At 38.3% G+C, this 6,535-nt stretch overlaps 1 pseudogene; it reads right to left on the bottom strand.

Moving 5' to 3' along the window:
* Positions 1–5,354: 5,354 nt before the first annotated feature.
* LOC118974446 (ER lumen protein-retaining receptor 3-like) lies at positions 5,355–5,993 on the bottom strand (annotated as a pseudogene).
* Between the last annotated feature and the right edge of the window lie 542 nt (positions 5,994–6,535).

Genomic DNA, 6,535 nt, shown 5'->3' with positions numbered 1-6,535 from the left:
ATATTTATGATGTAAGGGCTGTGTGTGTGTTAATGATTTTTGTAGCCTAAATTGTTTAGTTTAGCTAAACAAACATTTGGTTAGCATTGACTACATACAAAGTACTGCATACAAACTACAGGTAATTTAAAGGTGGAAGAGACTGGTCTCTGATACTTGAGAGAGTATACTACTTGCATTATTCTACCTGCCAAATACTTGAATTTTGCAGGTAGAATAATGCAAACAGCTGTTGAAATTGTGCATAGCCACAATTATATGAAAGTGCAAATACAATTTTATTGAAACATGGGAGAAAGGAAATGTTTATACCATTAGCTTTATAAAAATATAGTGTTAAAGTGATTTTTCAATGTTTGTTTTTTTCTTTGCATTGTTATAGATCAGCATAGTACCTGCCTATGCATATTAGGCATTAAATAATATTTGATTGAATAGAAATTAATTGAGGAGTGTTGAAAACTTTTAGAGAGAAGACAGGATTTGTTGATCTAATCAAGCATTTATGAATCCCTTCTGAAGACACAGCACTTGACAAGGCGGACACATAATCACAGTCCTTGTCCTCGTGAAGCTTCTAGTCTGTCTAACTTTGAATGTTGAAGGCATTCAATACATTTAAATAAGTGTAATACAATCAAAGTTTGAAATTTAAAGATGAATAGCCTATCATAACCATAAATATTAATAAGAAAGGGAAGAAAATGCTTCCAATATAAAAGACAGTTTAGGTGAGACAGAAACAGTTCTGGAAGTCACTGTGAAGCACTTGGTTAAGATTCAGCCTCTTGGTATCACAATTAAAAAGTCGGGCATCACTCTGGAGAAGTGAAAAAAAAACTCTAAGAGAAAGACTGATTTTTTTCTCTTGTTCCCCTTACTGGGGATATATATCTGATAAAATATTTACAAGCAAGGTCTGAGATTTTGCTGCCTGTTTTCTTCTAAAATTCTTATAGTTTCAGGTTTAACATTTAAGTCTTTGACCCAGTTTGAATTTATTCTTGTATGTGGTATAAGAAGGTGGTCCAGTTTTATTCTTCTGCATGTGTATGTCCAATTTTCCCAATACCATTTATTAAATAGACTACCTATAGCCTATTGTACATGCTTGCTTTGTCTGTGCAATATTAATTGACTATGAAGGTGTGGATTTATTTCTGGGCTCTCTGTTCTGTTCCATTAATCTGTGCATCTGTTTTTATGCCAGTACCAGGCTGTTTTGATTACTTTGGCCTTATAGTATAGATTGATATTAGGTAGCATGATTCAAACTTTGTTCTTCTTTCTCAGGATCACTATTGCTATGCAGGGCCTTTGTGATTCCATCTATATTTTTGAAATATTTGTTCTAGTTCTGTGAAATATGTCACTGGAATCTTTTTAAAAATATATTTTATTGATTATGCCATTCCAGTTGTCCCATTTTCCCCCCTTCATTCCCTTGACCCTGCACACCCCTCCCCCCCATTCCTCCCCTTTAGGTCATGTCCACGTATCACAAGTTCTTTAGCTTCTAAAACATTTCCCATACTATTCTTGCCCTCCCCACTATCTATTTTCTACCTACCATCTATGTTACTTATTCTCTGTAGCTTCTCCCCCCTCCTCCTCCCCCTCCGCTGTGATCTCCATTTTTATGGTTCCACTCCTGATCTAGCTGTCCACTGAGTTTGCTCTTGTTTTAGGTGTGGTTATTAATAACTGTGAGTTTGCTGTCTTATCACTGTTCATATTGTTCATATTTTTTATCTTCTTTTTTTAGATAAGTCCCTTTCACATTTCATATAATAAGGGCTTGGTGATGATGAACTCCTTGAACTTGACCTTATCTGAGAAGCACTTTATCTGCTCTTCCATTCTAAATGAAAGCTTTGCTGGATAGATCAATCTAGGATGTAGGTCTTTGGATTGCATGACTTGAAATACTTCTTTCCAGCCCCTTCTTGCCTGTAAGGTCTCTCTTGAGAAATCAGCTGACAGTCTGATGGGAACTCCTTTGTAGGTGACTATCCCCTTAGCTCTTGCTGCTTCTAGAATTCTCCCCTTCATTTTAATCTTGGGTAATGTAATGATGTGCCTTGGTGTGTTCCTTCTTGGGTCCAACTTCTTTGGGACTCTGAGCTTTCTGGACTTCCTGGAAGTCTATTTCCTTTGCCAGATTGGGGAAGTTCTCCTTTATTATTTGTTCAAATAAGTTTTCCACTTGTTGCTCTTTCTATTCCCCTTCTGGTACCCCTATAATTCAGATGTTGGAATGTTTAAAGATGTCCTGGAGGTCCTAACCCTCTCCTCATTTTTGTTGAATTCTTATTTCTTCATTCTTTTCTGACTGGTTGTTTCTTTCTTCTTTCTGGTCCACTCCATTTATTTGAGTCCCAGTTTCCTTTCTATTGCTATTGGTTCCCTGTGCATTTTGCTTCATTTCACTTAGTGTAGCCTTCATTTTTTCATCTAATTTGTGACTAAAACCAATCAGTTCTGTGAGGATCCTGATCACCAGTAGTTTGAACTGTGCATCTGATAGGTTGGCTATTTCTTTGCTGCTTAGAAGTATTGGCTCTGGGAATTTGAGCTGTTCTTCTGCTTGAGCCGTAATGTGTTGGTCTGTTCATTCCTGTTACATATGAGGGGTGAAAGCTTAGGTTTTCAGTGGGGCAGGTCAACCCAGTCACTGGGTTGTGACTGGGGGCAGGGTTAGAGAGGGAGCTATGGCATTTGTTTCACTCTCTCTTGGATTTTGGTCCCCTCTGCCTCTTCCCACAAGCAAATTAGGCTCTTCTGGTACTGGTTCCCGGGTGGGGGAGGTGCTTGTGTATGTTCTAGGACCCTGTGGGTCTCTCCAACAAATTCCCCTGTGAGGCTGGGTCAGTCTTGCAGGCACCACTTTTTCCTGCCGTGACCCCTCTCCTCTGGCTACCACCTCCACCTTTCTTACTGGTCTGGATGAATGGTTTATTGTTGTCGGACTTTGGTACAGTTCAATTTTCTGTCTGTCTAGTTGTGCTTTTGTTTCTGAATCTTTGTTTTCCTTAATTTTGGTTGTGCGAGGAGGTACAGTATTTCCACCTATGCCTCCATCTTGGCTGGAAGTATGTCACTGGAATCTTGATAGGAATTGCACTGAATCTATAGATTGCTTTTGGTAGTATGGACATTTTAATGAAGTTAGTTATTCCTATCCATGAGCACACTATGTGCTTCCACTTATTTGTATCTCCTTCAATTTCTTTTTTTAGTATCTTATAATTTTCTGAGTACAGGTCTTTAATATTCTTGATTATGTTTATTCCTAGGTATTTTATCCTTTTTGTAGCAATTATGAATGGTATTGTTTTCTTAATTTCCCTTTGTGTTAGTTTGTTATTGGCATATAAAAATGAAATTGATTTCTTGACATTAATGTTTGTATCCTGCTACTTTGCTGAATTCATTTATCAGTTCTAATAGTTTCTTGGTGAAATCTTTGGGGTTCTCTATGTATAGTCTAATGTCATTTGTAAATAATGACAGTTTTACTACTTTCTTTCCAATTTGGATGCCTTTTATTTCTTCTTCTTGTCTGATCACTGTGGCTAGGACTTTCAGTACTATGTTGAATAAGAGAGGTGAAAGTGGACATCCCTATTTTGTTCCTGATCTTAAGAGGAGTGCTTATAGTTTTTGTCTTCTGAGTATGATGTGGACATGAGTTTGTCATATATGGCCTCATTTTATGTTTAGATATATTCTTTCTAATCCCACTTTGCTGAGAGTTTCTATCATAAATGAATACTGGATTTTATCAAATGATTTTTTGGCAACTATTGATACAGCCATTTGGTTTTTATGCTTCACTTTGTTTATGTGGTGAATCACATTTATTGATTTGCAAATGTTGTACCAACCTTGCATTCTCAGAATAAATCCCACTTGATTATGTTGTATGATTTTTTGATACACTGATGTATTTGGTTTGATTTTTGCACAGCAAAGGAAATCATCACCAAAATAAAAAGACAACCCACAGAATGGGAGAACATATTTGCTAATACATGTGATAAAGGCTTAATATCCAAAATCTATAAAGAACTTACAAAACTCAACACTAAAAACAAATAAACAACACAATTAAAAAATGGGCAAAGGACCTGAATAAACTCTTCTTCAGAGAGGACATATAGATGGCCAATAGACATATGAAAAGATACTCATAATCACTAATCATCAGAGAAATGCAAATTAAAACCACAACAAGATACCATCTCACATCTGTCAGAATGGCCATCATCAGTAAATCAACAAACAAGTGCTGGTGAGGATGTGGAGAGAGGGGAACCCTTCAGCAATGTTGGTGGGAATACAGACTGGCACAGCCACTAATGAAAGCAGTATGGAGATTACTCAAAAATTTAAAAACGGATCTGTTTTTTTGACCCAGTGATCCCATTTATGGGAATATATGCAAAGGAACCAAAACCACTAATTTGAAAGAATATAAGCACCCCTATGTTCATTGCACTGTTATTTATAATCATCAAAATATGGAAGCAGCCCAAGTGTCCACCAGTAGATAAGTGGCTAAAACAACTATGAGACATTTACACAAATACTGCTCGGCCATAGCACAGAAGGAAGTTTTGCTCTTAGTGACAGTTGGATGGACCTAGAGAGCATTATGCTACATGAAATAAGCCAGTCAGAGAAAGACAAATACCATATGATTTCACTCATAGTAGCATCTAATGAACAAACTGAACTAATGAGGAAAATGGGGACAGACTCATAGATGGAGAGCAGGATGACATAGATAGTGGGGTGGAGGAGGTAAGGGAGTGGAGGGATTGAACAAAAAAGGAAAAAGGACTCACGGACATGGGCAACAGTGTGGTGACTGCTAGGGGGAGGGAAGTATAAGAGGACAAAATGGTAATGCAAAACTACAATAAAGTTTAAATAAAAAAGATTGAAGTCGCATTTATGCTTTTTCATATAATAGAAAATTAAAACAAACTTTTCCATGGTTACCAGCCAGTTTTCATCCCCTTATAAAGTGATCTTTTTCTGAGAGAGAGAGGGAGGGAAAGCAGGGGTTTATTTGACCCGCTTGTGAATAGGTGCCTAACGAGCCTTGATGTTTCTGTTGACATTGTATCGGCACCATGTTTGTGTGATTGACCCAGGTTTGTTGCTACATCTATAAAGGAGGTGTTATTGATGAGGTCCTCTAGATAGAATGATCAGTCCTTTGCTGAAATTCATCCACACTAAATATTTTTCTGGCTTTACTTTCAACATTTGGGCTCAGTCATGCATAAGTCGCTCAGTAGAACATTTCAAATACTTTGCTTCATGCCCTTGTGCTCTGAAGGCCCTCAAACTGGCACTGGATGGCTTACTTTCCTTTCTTTAAGGACTTTGGTCACAGGTAAGTAGAAGAAGTCACAGTAGAAGATAGTTTGTACCACTCCAGACACTATTGTCATTTAGTCACAGAGATTCTCAGTCTGGTGCTCCCTGATCTGTTTAGCTATGTAGAGTGCCCAGTACAGCCTGAGAAAGAACAGGTGCTAAATAGTAATAATCTCATCTTCTCCAGTCTTTCTGATCAGGGAGATCTGGGGCACAATGGCCATTGATTACAGGTAGATAGAGAAAGTCCACCAGATTTCCAGGGGAGTGAAATTATAGTTCTCAAGGAAAGAGAGGCCAATTACTGAGACCAGAAGAAACTCTAGTTGCAATGTGTAATTCTCACTATCAAATGTTTTCTGAAATTCCCCATTGATCACATATACTGTGACATAGGCACAGAAAAGAAAACTTATTTCATGACTGGGTTGTAGATAAAGATGAAGTTGGTGAACAGGTGTAGGTACCTGGTAAAGAGGAAAGCGAAAGAATCTGTCTCTTCCAGAGGTCTGTGTATAGCACTTGGACCTCCAGATCTTCTTCAACAGCAAGATCATGGCCAGGAAGTGGCTCAGGTTGCCAAGGATACCCAACGCATTCATGGTCTAGACAGCCAAGCTGGCCCTATGCCCACAAGCAGCCAACTCCTGGAAAACTTTCTGGAGGGTAGGTGGTTGCCATTTTCCCCCGGCCAGGCTGTGGGACACCTGGCTCCCTCAACTCCACTCTCTGCCCAGACACCACTGCTTCGTGATGGCCAGGTGGTGATGTGGTCAGTAAGGTAGTCTTTTTTTATATGATTTTTGTTTTTCCATTACAGCTTACATACAATATTATATTAGTCTCAGCAGTACAGTTCAGTGATTAGACATTATGTAACTTACTAAGTGATCATCCTGATAAATCTCATACCCACCTGGCACCACATGTTCCCTGTGCTGTAAATTACATGACTATGACTGTTCTATAACTACCAACTTGTACTTCTTAATCCCTTCGTCTTTGCCACCCAACCTCTCTACCCCCTCCCATCTGGCAGCTTTCAAAATGTTGTCTATGTCTATGACTCTGGTTCTGTTCTGCTTGTTTGTTTTCAAATTCAGTTGTTGATATGTATTTATTGACATTTTATTGTTCATATGTC

Source organism: Sturnira hondurensis, unplaced genomic scaffold (genome assembly GCF_014824575.4).
Source record: "Sturnira hondurensis isolate 20B ecotype Veracruz unplaced genomic scaffold, ASM1482457v3 Scaffold0019428, whole genome shotgun sequence".
Classification (NCBI taxonomy): Eukaryota; Metazoa; Chordata; class Mammalia; order Chiroptera; family Phyllostomidae; genus Sturnira; species Sturnira hondurensis.
The sequence above is the reverse complement of the archived record's forward strand: the minus strand, read 5'-3'. Positions and strand labels throughout refer to the sequence as shown.